The following is a 13,118-nucleotide window of genomic DNA, read 5'->3' on the forward strand; positions in this document are numbered from 1 at the left end:
GCAGCGGGGCTGCATAGTGAGCAGCCGTGGGGCTGCAGGTCGGGAAGCAGAGAGGCTGTGTAACGAGCCAGCAGCGGGGCTGCATAGTGAGCCAGCAACGGGGCTGCAGGAGCGACGGCAGCAGTGGGGCTGCCGAGCGGGAGACGGAGGAGACTCTGAGCGAGACGCCGTGCGGGCAAGTTGTACGAACCAATAAAGGACAGCAGAACATCAAGAGCTGATGCCCACATCCCCCCCCCCCCCCCCCCCTTTTCATGAATGGAAAATTAAACAAAAGGCACAGTGCAATCGTGGCCATACAACACAAACTCTGGGTCATATTCTTGGTTCTTTCGGTAAAGTCACGTAGAAGGGAAATAATAAATAAATCAATAAAAAATCTCACGACGTTTCGATTGCTACACAAGCAATCATCATCAGGTGATGATGATTGCTTGTGTTGTGAGAATTTTATAGTTTTTTTATCATTTTATTATTTCCCTTCTACGTGACTTTATCGAAAAAAACAAGAATACGCTCTCTAGATGTTTAAAGCCGGGCCTACACTGATGTTTTCTGACTTTGACGATGAAAATTTAGCTAGTCCGCTACTTACGACGGAGATGCGTTACGACGACCCCATCATCGTAAGTCGAAAATATCGTAACTCGAAGATGGCCTCGCCTACCCAGGAGTCTTAAAGAATGGTGATAATTTAGCAACACAGAGCAATTGACAGTACCACGCTGTAACGATATACCGTATGCATTATTAACTACAATACTCTATTGCACAGTAAAATTTAAAGTAAAAAAAAACAAGCAAAATTCTTAGCCTACCTATATGAACTGCAATTTCATGGAAAGTTTTTTTCAGGAAAAATCCTATCTGGGTAAGCCTTTACACTATGGGAACCTCATTTGCCAGTAAAAATATGATAATTGGTTTTAACCCTTCTATCTGGCAACAAAACTGACACCTTTTTACAAGGAGTCATGTTTGCATTGACCACAGTGCACATTATCAGAGTTATGTCTTTTGTTTGTATTATGACTGCAGGTATTGCGGTCTATGCAAACATGACTCCTTGTAAAAAGGTCAGTTTTGTTGCCAGATAGAAGGGTTAAAACCCAATTAACAATTCCATCTGCATCACACAAGGCGGGAGATGCGCACATCCCGGCAGCGTCCCAACCTACAGCATCGTACCTCGTGCGCTGCTGCGTTTGCCTGCCGCGTGAAATTTAAAATATTTTACAATTTTGTCGTATCGATATCGCCATCGTAAGATCGAAATATCGTAAGTCGGGGACTACCTGCATTTCAGCAATTCGTTTGGGAAGTCAAATAGCGCTCGTAATAAGAAAAGCCTCAACGATGGCTCGGCACTAAAGTAAATAGTAGTAAAGTCCCGCTAACACCGATTGATTCCCTTCTTTTGTAAGGCCACGAATCTTCTTGGTTCTTTCGGTAAAGTCACGTAAAATGGAAATAATAAAATAATGAAAGTAAAACATAATAAAATAATTATTTTATAATAAAATAATTATTTTATTATGCTATTATAATACAATTAAACCATGATAAAATATTTATTTAAATATGTTTAAATTTTCTTATTTCCATTCTACGTGACTTTACCGAAAGAACCAAGAAGATGAATCCCTGCAGTCACGAAAGCTTTAAATCGAAAGGCCACGAATGTCAATTTATTTGTGTTTCTCCCTTCTGATGGGACTTTGTAAGATGAACGTTGACCGGTAAGGTCTGAATTGGTCTAATAAGATAGGGCACTGATAAGGGGTTGACAGGTATGTAGTAGTGTAGTGTATAGTGTAGTGTATAGTAGTGTAGTGTATAGTAGTGTAGTGTATAGTAGTGTATAGTAGTGTATAGTGTAGTGTATAGTAGTCTAGTGTATAGTAGTGTAGTGTATAGTAGTGTAATGTACAGTAGTGTAGTGTATAGTGTAGTGTATAGTAGTGTAGTGTATAGTGTAGTGTATAGTAGTGTATAGTGTAGTGTATAGTGTAGTGTATAGTGTAGTGTATAGTAGTGTAGTGTATAGTAGTCTAGTGTATAGTAGTGTAGTGTATAGTAGTCTAGTGTATAGTAGTGTAGTGTATAGTAGTGTAATGTACAGTAGTGTAGTCTATAGTAGTGTAGTGTATAGTAGTGTAGTGTATAGTAGTGTATAGTCGTGTAGTGTATAGTAGTGTAGTATATAGTGTAGTGTATAGTACTGTGGTGTGTAGTGTATAGTAGTGTAGTGTATAGTAGTATAGTGTATAATAATCATACCTGTCAACCTATACGGTTTACCCGTATTCTATTACAGGCAAATATTATTTTCAGGTTCATACGGTGAATAGTCGTTTCAATACGGGCAAACACGTAACTTTGTGTTTGTTTGCGTTTCTCCCTTGTGATGGGACTCTGTAGGATTAATGTTGAGATTATATTCTTTGGTTCTTTCGGTAAAGTCACGTAGATAAAAAATATATATACAATATATTTTAAAAACCCACGACGTTTCGATCACAACACAAGCAGTCGTCATCGGGAAAAGGGGATCCCCTTTCACTCAGAGGAGTTGGTGATCAGATTGCGGATTTCCCGCGGGGATTCCCTATAGGGAAAATAAAAAAAAAACCTATAGGTTTTATTTTTATTTTCTATCTACGTGACTTTACCGAAAGAACCAACGAATATTAATTCCTGCAGTCACGAAAGTTTTCAGTCAAAATTTAACGTTGAGATTCATAAGGGGCACGGGGTGACCACAATACGGTCTGAATTTTTATCTGTAATAAAGTAAGGCACTGATAAGGGGTTGACAGGTACGCTCATGGTTGAACGCGTCCCCGTCACAAGAATGTAGAATGCCCACCACCACCGGCTCAGGGCTTGTCCACAGGAGATGTTGCAAATACTTATTTGGGCAGGAACTCAGACGCATTTATTTCTGTTACTTTGAACGTCTCGGCGGATGAGACCTTGGGTGATTGAACATCACTCGTTCATGGACACGGATGTACCGCTTGCCCTTCGAGATGATGAAGGCGTGGGAAATCCGCAATCTGATCACCACCCCTTGGGATTGCAGCAAACCCAAAAAAACTCTCGTCTGATAAAACAATGAATGAATGGGAAGTAGCATTGTTTTCTGTGCGTTCTGAAGCGCGGGGGAGCGGTGGTGTAGTGGTTAGCGCTACGCTGCCCTACGAACCCGGCGACCCGAGTTCAATTCCCGCATCACGGCCACCAACACCAGCGACGATAATTATCTGAACCGGTCATGGGCCTCCCCTAGGTCGACTCGGCCTCGAATGAGTACCCGGTGCGATGTGTAACTTCGCCACTGGGGAGACAAAGGCGGCCGGGCGTTGGTGCTGGCCACCCACCCCACGTGTGCCGTGCCGGCCTTTAAAGGTGCTCGCTAACAGCACTTGCCCGAACAGATTGTTCAGGCTATACGGGGGGAAACTTGTTTTGTTTGTACTGAAGTGTGAAGTGTCGGTGGAATGTCAACCCTCGCTGTCGGCAAAATTCATGTAATGCCCCCTGACACTGCTGATGAGAGACGCTGCGATGTCGAAATCGGTCACGCCTTTGCTTACTTTGCAACCAATGTCCTGAAAGACACAAAAAAACACTCCTGAGAAGGCCCTGTGGTGCGTAAAAAAACCCTCAAACAGGATGTGTGTGTGTGTTTGTGTGACACGTGCTCGCTAACAGCACTTGCCCCAAACGGTCTGTTAAGGCTATACGGGGAATCTTTGCCTTTGGCTTTGTTACGCGACGTTAACACATTGGGTTAGTGGCAGCAATTCGCGCTACGCTGCGCTCCGAACCCGGCCGTCCGAGTTCGATGTCCCGCATCACCGCCACCAACACCAGCGACGATAATTAAATCCTTTATATTAAGTTCGCTTGCTAACTTGCGTGCTTGCTTGCTTGCGTGCTTGCTTGCTTGCTTACGACCGTGCAAATCTTTCGCTCGTTTTTTAACCCACTTCCCGTGATCCAATCGAGCTGACATTTTCCACACAGACTCGTTGTGCGAGACAATTAAGGTTCGTGAAAAAAAATCCCAAAATGTTACACTTTTTAGGCAAAAAAATTGTATTTTACATATATTCAAATAGAACTCATTCATGGCTTTGGCTGAACGTCACAGTATAAGAGCCCAGAGCGTAACCCCTCCACAGGCCGTGGCGGAGTAGCGCAGTTGGTAGCGCCCTCGCTTCCCATGCCAAAGGTCGCGGGATCGATCCCCGCGTCCTCCACAGGCGAATATATTTTTAAATCCTTTATATTAAGTTCGCTGCCACGCAAATAAAGGATTTATAGTGAAAAACTTTGTTTTTACGGGTTATACTTATTATCTGAACCGGTCTTGGGCCTCCCCTAGATCAACTCGGCCTCGAATGAGTACCCGGTGCGATGTGTAAAACTTCGTTACTGGGGAGACAAAGGTGGCCGGGCGTTGGTGCTGGCCACCTACCCCCTCGTGCGCCGTGCCAACCTTCATAGGTGCTCGCTAACAGCCCTTGCCCCAACAGTCCGTTACAGGTTACACGGGGGATCTTTGTCTTCATGCGACGTAAATACACAATGCAGCAGTCAGTGTACACAATAACACAATGCTATACAGGTAGTCCTCTAATTACGATGGAGATGCGTTACGACGACCCCATCGTAAGTCCAAAATATCATAAGTCGAAGATGGCCTCGCCTACCCAGGAGTTTTAAAGAACGGTGATAATTTAGCAAAACAGAACAATTTATCGTGGTAACCTTAAAATGAAATCGCTAAAGCTACGTATCGTGCATGCATTGAACGTATCGTAACGTATCATATTGTACTGGACTCACCAAGATTCTGTCCGTCGTCTGCACATTTGAACGATGCTAGGTTGCTGATGGCAATTTTGTCGAATCTCTATCGCCATCGTAAGATCTAAATATTGTAAGTCGGACCGTCGTAACTCGGGGACTACCATCATAACTCGGGGACTGCCGTCGTAACTCGGGGACTACCTATACATTGACACACGTGGTGCCACGACCGCAGAGCAACTCTGCAAGCGCCGTGACCCCCCACCCCCCCTGGCCCTCACCCTGAGCACACACACGGAGTGTCCTGGCGGGGGATCGCCTGGCACAACGGAATTTCATCCGAAGAGTCCCTAGGAGGGAAGTCCCGCGGTTTCCCGGTGCCAGGAGATTGGCCGACCCTCACAGGACAGGTCACATTGCGGTGCCCCTAGATTGGCTGAAAATTCTATGGGCGCACAAAGGTTCACCGGCAGTCATACATGATATCGGGGAGGGGGGCTGGGGTGAAATATTAGCAGAGCAGACTATGAGGTCATGGGATCGTAGCGCCACGACCTCCCCCAGACCAAGTACACACTAGCAGGGTTTGTATTCGCCAGCCGGACGACCTTCCAGATCGAAACGGGTTGAGTCCGAAATTCATGAGTACGGGGGCATGGACAAGAGGTCTCGAAGTCACCGTCGCAACGCTCCGTGTCAGGGAGGGGAAACGAGCGAGAATCATCACAGGTAGGTGCACGATTGGCCGCGCGGGATAACGCGACCCCGGGTTTTTGAAGTGAGGGGGGATAAAAAGGGGAACCCGAGGTACTCAAGATAGAACTTTTGGTCAACATCTTGGTCGCTCAAGACCCCCCCCCCCCCCCTGCCATCATGCCTCCTCGAGCCGCTCGCAGCATCCGTGTGATGCCAGCGAGTGCCGCTACGAGGCAGCGATAGGCGAGGTTTTTTCCGTCATCCACCCTCCGATTCTCACAGCGTCCGTGCGACGCCGTGAGTACAGCCGCGAAGTACGTGATAGGGCGTGTGAGTGTTTTTGTAGACTTGGGTAGCACTCGGCTCGGCTCTGCCCGCGAATAAACGTTAGCACAGAGCATCGGTGTGGTGTCCGTGACTCCCGTGTGTAAGCGGCTGCGTGGGGCGGACGCGCGGCAGAGAGTGAGGGGCAGTAATACCCATCGCTTTCACACTCACATTTGCTGCCCCCCCCCCTCTCCTCCCCCTTAACTTGTATTTAAGAACTTGCATCTTGGAATCCCTGCCTCACTTGATATGGGCCCCAAAGTGAGAGGGCCAGGAGGTATGCAGTCAACAATGCTCGACTCAGGGAGGAGGACGCCCCTGCCATGCATAGTCCCATGGGATGTTGGCATCAACAACAAGGCAACTCCTATGACTAATTGGGAATGGGACGCAAGCGTAGGATTGATCACCCTGTCGCTGGCCGCCTTTGGGGAGGGTGTATAGTATGAAAGGCCGAAACACCCTAGGAACCAAAGGATCACTACTGACGATGCGCTCCCCAAATTTCACCAGGCTCACTGTTCATGAACTCTTGGAAGTGCTTGCACAAAGGACGGTCCCACCTGATGACGGAGACTTGTGCTGCCTCCGAAACGTCGTGATTTTTATTATTTTATTTTATTAATTTTAATTTCATTTTTTACCTACGTCACTTTACCGAAAAAACTAAGAGTAGTGAGGGTCAGAGCCCAATCACGAGCGCTCGTTTTGAGATGATCGTCGCTTGGCAGGTGTTGGGCGCGTTCGTGCTGCTGCTGCACGCCGCCTTAGCGCGAGCGGTGGTGTGGACAGAAGAGTGAACGCGGAGCCGCAGCTGTCTGCTTCATCTTCGTTAGGGGCCGTCCATAAATGACGTCACGCGATTTTGGACGATTTTTGACCCCCGTCCCCCATCGTCACACGGCGTCACAAAAAGTCAGACCCCCCCTCAAATATGACGTTACAAAGCTCTGCCCCCCCGCCCCCCCCAAATGAAACATGCTTCAAATCACTTTAAACTATTGTCATTGTAGTGCGTATTTAATGTGGCGCTGTACTCTGATGTTGTAGGAGAAAACATTTATTAAAAAGGAGGCGTTGGAAAGCTGAAATTTAGCAGAAAATTCACTTTAAAATATTCAACGTCTAACTAAAACTGCAGATGTTCAGAATATTATATTGAAATTCTCTTAGAACTATAAATTATTAAAAGTAATTATAACTTTCAAAAAATACATGAAACTTTGTACTAGAACGAAGCAAAATGGATAGTACAATTATAACAAATACACATTCATTCCACAATGAAAAGCCCTGGTAGAATCATTACAATCAAAATGTTTTATTACAATCATTCAAAAAATTTATAAAATGTATGCTTCTCCATTCTCCCATGGAGAAGCAAAATGCTCCTTCATGGAATTAATAAATAAAAGGTGACCTTAGTCAATTTAAAAAATCAAATAGTTAATAATGAGTGGAGGGTGTGGAAGCCCCCCCCCCCCCCCCCACACACACAACATGACACCGTTTAAATCTTGACTTAAAGCTTTCGTGACTGCAGGAATTCATACTCTTAGGGTCTTTCGGTAAAGTCACGTAGATAGAAAAATAAGAATCAAAATAATCACCTAAAGACGATTGCTTGTGTTGCGATGGAAACGTCGTGATTTTTTTATATTATTTTTCTACCTATGTGACTTTACCGAAAGTCTCAAAGAGTATTTCACCGTTTACACACGAGTATTTTGTAACACGGTACACAACGCAGTGGGTCGTGCCCATTGTTACACAAGCACACACACACATTAAACAATTATAGAGTTACACGATTACACAACAGTTTCAGAGTTATAACAATTACAGAGTTGCGTGATGCCGCCGCCACGAAGCCGTTCAGCAGGCGCCCCATCTACGACCTCGCCACCACCAAGCGACGGAGCCGACCCCGCGTCCCCCTCACCTCACCTCACATGAACACACCCGCACGCATTTCCCCCCCCCTCCATGGAGCTCCGAGGGGAGGTCACCTGACCGACCAGTTTTTATCCGAGAAACCCTTATCGGGATTAACTTTCATGGTTTTTGGCGACCAGGGAATTGGACGACCTCCCCCGACGCTACTTTGCACCGCGGCGCTGCGACCGGCCTTAAGATGGTATGGCCGCGGCAAAGGGCATTCGGCCACCGCGGTTGAAACGCATCCCCCCACACACACCCCCCACGGATCGACGAGACAGGCAGAGGAGGGACAGGGCGGCATAGTTTAGCGTGCCAAAGCGGGCTCGAGTGCGTAGGTGCCATTGTTAGGGAAGTTAAATGATAGGGCGCATAGTGCGCAATTGATGGAGCAGGTGGTGGGGACATGCGGAGGCTCCGCACTTAACTTGCACAGCAGGCTGTTGGAGTGAGCGCCGCGCATAAGCATTGTGATGGAGGAGCATAATTATAATAAGCACCACACACACACGCTGCACACGCAGCGCATCTGACGCGAGTCTTTGTGATGGACACCGACACATGCATAAGAAAGCGATTAAACGGCACCTGCGCTACACACATGGTAGGTGGTGGAGCGGAGAGTACGTGGGAAAAGGGGGGGGGGTGGCATGAGTCCGGGAATTAGGATAAAAGGGAGCGTAGCGAGGTAGAGAGATCTCACTTCTCTTCAAGAGGCCCGCGTTCAAGTCGGCTCCCAGCTCTGCCCTCCGGACGTCCGCGTGACGTGTCCAGACGAGCATCGAGGAAAAGCCACAGGACGCCGAATACTTCGAACCGTGAGTAGCAAGGTGAATTAGGATCATAAGCAGATAAATCGGGAATAGGCATAAAGGTATCAGCGTAGGCCAGCCTCGTCGATTCAGACTGATTTAACAAGTTCCAGGTAGCAGACAATAAATCATTAATAGCTAATCGTGGCCTCGTGTGATCTCGTGGAGAGGTGTGAACGCGTGGGGGCGCGTGTGTACACAGTGGTTCGCCACGTGGGTGAGCGCTGCGCGGAGCTGCGCGTGTGGGTGTCGCGTGTGTTCACCACGTGTGTGATACAGGTGCGCGATCACAACGTGAGTGCTCAGTGGTGAGTGAGTGCCGCAGGGAGCTGTGTGTGCGTGAGTGCGCGTGCGTTCGCTACGTGTCGGATACAGGCGCTGTACGTAGCGGTGTAAAGAGGGGGAGTATAGCGTTTGATGGATGATGCTGTGCGCACGTATTCTTGCAGCGTGGGAGCGCTGCGTGAAGCCGTATGGGTAGGGGCGTCGCGTTCGAAGGCCGACGAAACCCTAGCGGGTATTAGGGTGGTGGGGTAACATAAACGGAATAGGGGATGCAGGCGGGAGAGACCCCGGGGGCCAACGGCTCCCACAGTTGCACAATCACACGGCTATTACAGAGAGTTACACAGCGAAGACGGAAGCTGGTGTTGCCTCCGAAACGTCGTGATTTAATTCAGTTGTTTTTTCATTTATTTTAATTTTATTTTTTACCTACGTGACTTTACCGAAAAAAGCCAAAGAGCATGAATCCTTGCAGTCACGAAAACTTCAAATCTAGAGTTACACAAATCTAGAGTTATATTATATTATTTTATTATTTTATTATATTATTTTATTATGTTTTATTTTTATTATTTTCTTATTTCCCTTCTACGTGACTTTACCGAAAGAACCAAAAAGATAGAGTTACACAGTGAACCAACAGTTTCAGTCTTGATTTTTTTTATCACTACATTTTTTTTCTCACCTGAAGACGGACACTTGTGCAGCGAACGAAACGTCGTGTTTTATTTTATTTTATTATTTTTTCTATCTACTTGACTTTACCGAAAGAACCAGAGAGAAACAATTAGAATGTCGGGTGGTGGCTGGTTTAACGACACATTTATATTTGCCCGACCTAACCCCCCCGCCGCCCAAAAAAAAAACTCATGGATAATATTGGTCGGCGAATACCCTGCCACGTGTTAAACGAACACTTACAGAGTTACACGACTACACAAAAGTTACAGAGTTATAACAATTACAGAGTTCCACCGTCACGCGGCAAATGCAGGTATTGTGCTCTATGCAAACATGACTCCTCGTAAAAAAGGTGTCAGTTTTGTTGCCGTTTTAAAGGGTAAAAAAACTATTATAATATTTTTTACTGCCAAATGAGGTTCCAATGGTGTAAATGCTTACCCCGAGCTCTCATACTCTGATTGATGGTGCATTGTCTTTGAGTTGTGCGCCTTTTGGCGTCATCTGGTCCCACACCATGTGAGACTAAGGAAAGCTGTCTCGGGTGTGGACCAATCAACTTCAAGGACAGTGCATACATTATCAGAGTTATGTTTTTTGTTTGCATTATGACTGCAGGTATTGTGGTCTATGCAAACATGACTCCTCGTAAAAAAGGTGTCAGTTTTGTTGCCAGATTAGGGTAAAAAAACAATTATCATATTTTTTACTGGCAAATGAGGCACCAATGGTGTAAATGCAGAGTTGTTGCGCAACAGCGTACACAGCCTTGGAACAATGAGAGACACACACAGTGCCGGATAATCTTCGTAGCAAAAGTCGCTACACATGTAGCTACGGGCCCCGTACTTTCAAGGGCTCCGCGCTAAATGCTTTCAAGCTATCAAATTTCAGTTCGGTGATTTTGCACTTGCTCTATTGCTATAGTACTATACCACCTTTGACTTTTACGAACAACCGGGTGTTTAAGGTTAGCGATTTGTCGTATTATCTGGGCTGTATAGCAAATGAAAAATAAGTATAACCAGTAAAAACAAAGTTTTTCACTATAAATCCTTTATATGCGTGGCGGCTAGAGTCCTCTCGTCCTCTGGCTTGAGATGGCTGCCACCTATGGGTCTGATGATTGCATTGCACCATTAAGCAATTGGTAATTAAATATAATATTTTAGTCCTAAAAAGTGTAAAATTTTGGAAAAAAAAATTCACGAACATTAATTATCACGCACAACGAGTCTGTGTGCAAAATGTCAGCTCGATTGGATCACGGGAAGTGGGTTAAAAAACGACCGAAAGATTTGCACGGTCCTAAGCAAGCAAGCGAACTTAATATAAAGGATTTAATTAAAAATACAATTACTTTACTATGCAAGTTAAACATATTTGTGTTTTAATATGTGTGTGTTTATTTAGGGCCCCTATATAACACCATATGCTACAGGTCCCACACTAGGTTCATCCGGCACTGGGGACACAACAAAAAGTGGCGTGCACAACGCCTGGTAATGCGGGGGGGGGGGGGGTGTATTTCCATTTGTCCAGTGGTGAGACTCACAGTAGCCCGTCAATTTCATTGTCACGGTTCTTGAAATATAATAAAGTCTGTGTGCGTGCGTGTGAACCAGAGTGTGGGGGCAATGATGGATACCCCGTGCTGGGCTCCCACCGGTGAATCTTGGTCTGTAATAAGGTAGGGTACTGATAAAGGGTTGATAGAAATGCCAGTGACGATGGTCTGAACCGGTTCTGGGCCTCCCCTAGGTCAACTCAACCTAAAATGAGTGCCTGGTGCGGTGTGTAAACATCGCAACTGGGGAGACAAAGGCGGCTGGGCGTGGTGCTGGCCAGCCCCCCCCCCCCCCCCATGTGCCGTGCCGGCCTTTATAGGTGCTCACTAAAGGGACGACCATAAATGACATCACGCATCACACAGTGTGTAACACATACACATCACACAGTGTGTAACACACACAACACACAGTGTGTTATAACACACTGTGTAACACACACACAACACACACTGTGTGTGTTATAACACAAACAATACACACAGTGTGTGTGTGTGTATAACACTGGGGTGTTATACACACACACATCACACAGTGTGTAACACACACATATCACACAGTGTGTAACACACACACACAGTGTGTGTTATAACACACACTGTGTGTAATAACACACTGTGTAACACACACACAACACAGTGTGTGTTATAACACACACAATACACACAGTGTGTAACACACACACATCACACAGTGTGTAACAACACACACAACACACACTGTGTGTATTATAACACACACAATACACAGTGTGTGTGTAATACCACAGTGTGTTATCACACACACATCACACAGTGTATTATAACACACACACACTGTGTTATAACACACTGTGTGTGTAATAACACAGTGTGTAACACACACACATCACACAGTGTGTAACACACACATCACACAGTGTGTTTTTACACACTGTGTGTGTAATAACACACTATATAACACACACACAATACACACTGTGTGTATTATAACACACACAATACACACAGTGTGTGTTATAACACACACGGTGAGTGTTATAACACACACAATACACACACATCACACAGTGTGTTATAACACACTGTGTTACACACACACATCACACAGTGTGTTATAACACACACACAGTGTGTGTTATAACACACACAATACACACACTGTGTGTGTAATAACACACTGGGGTGTAACACACACACATCACACAGTGTGTTATAACACACACACACTGTGTTATACACACTGTGTGTATAACACTGGGGTGTAACACACACACATCACAAAGTGTGTGTTTTAACACACACAATACACACAGTGTGTAACACACACACATCACACAGTGTGTGTTTTAACACACACAATACACACAGTGTGTAACACACACACATCACAAAGTGTGTGTTTTAACACACACAATACACACAGTGTGTAACACACACACATCACACAGTGTGTGTTTTAACACACACAATACACACAGTGTGTAACACACACACATCACAAAGTGTGTGTTTTAACACACACAATACACACAGTGTGTAACACACACACATCACAAAGTGTATGTTTTAACACACACAATACACACAGTGTGTAACACACACACATCACACAGTGTGTTATAACACACACACATTGTGTTATACACACTGTGCGTAAAACACTGGGGTGTAACACACACACATCACAAAGTGTGTGTTATAACACACACACATCACAAAGTGTGTAACACACACACATCACAAAGTGTGTGTTATAACACACACATCACAAAGTGTGTAACACACACACATCACAAAGTGTGTAACACACACATCACACAGTGTGTGTTTTAACACACACAATACACACAGTGTGTAATACACACACATCACAGAGTGTGTAACACACACACACATCACAAAGTGTGTGTTTTAACACACACAATACACACAGTGTGCAACACACACACATCACACAGTGTGTTATAACACACACACATTGTGTTATACACACTGTGTGTAAAACACTG

This window comes from Lethenteron reissneri, chromosome 60, assembly GCF_015708825.2.
Source record: "Lethenteron reissneri isolate LAM-NWPU_2019-01 chromosome 60, ASM1570882v1, whole genome shotgun sequence".
Classification (NCBI taxonomy): domain Eukaryota; kingdom Metazoa; phylum Chordata; class Hyperoartia; order Petromyzontiformes; family Petromyzontidae; genus Lethenteron; species Lethenteron reissneri.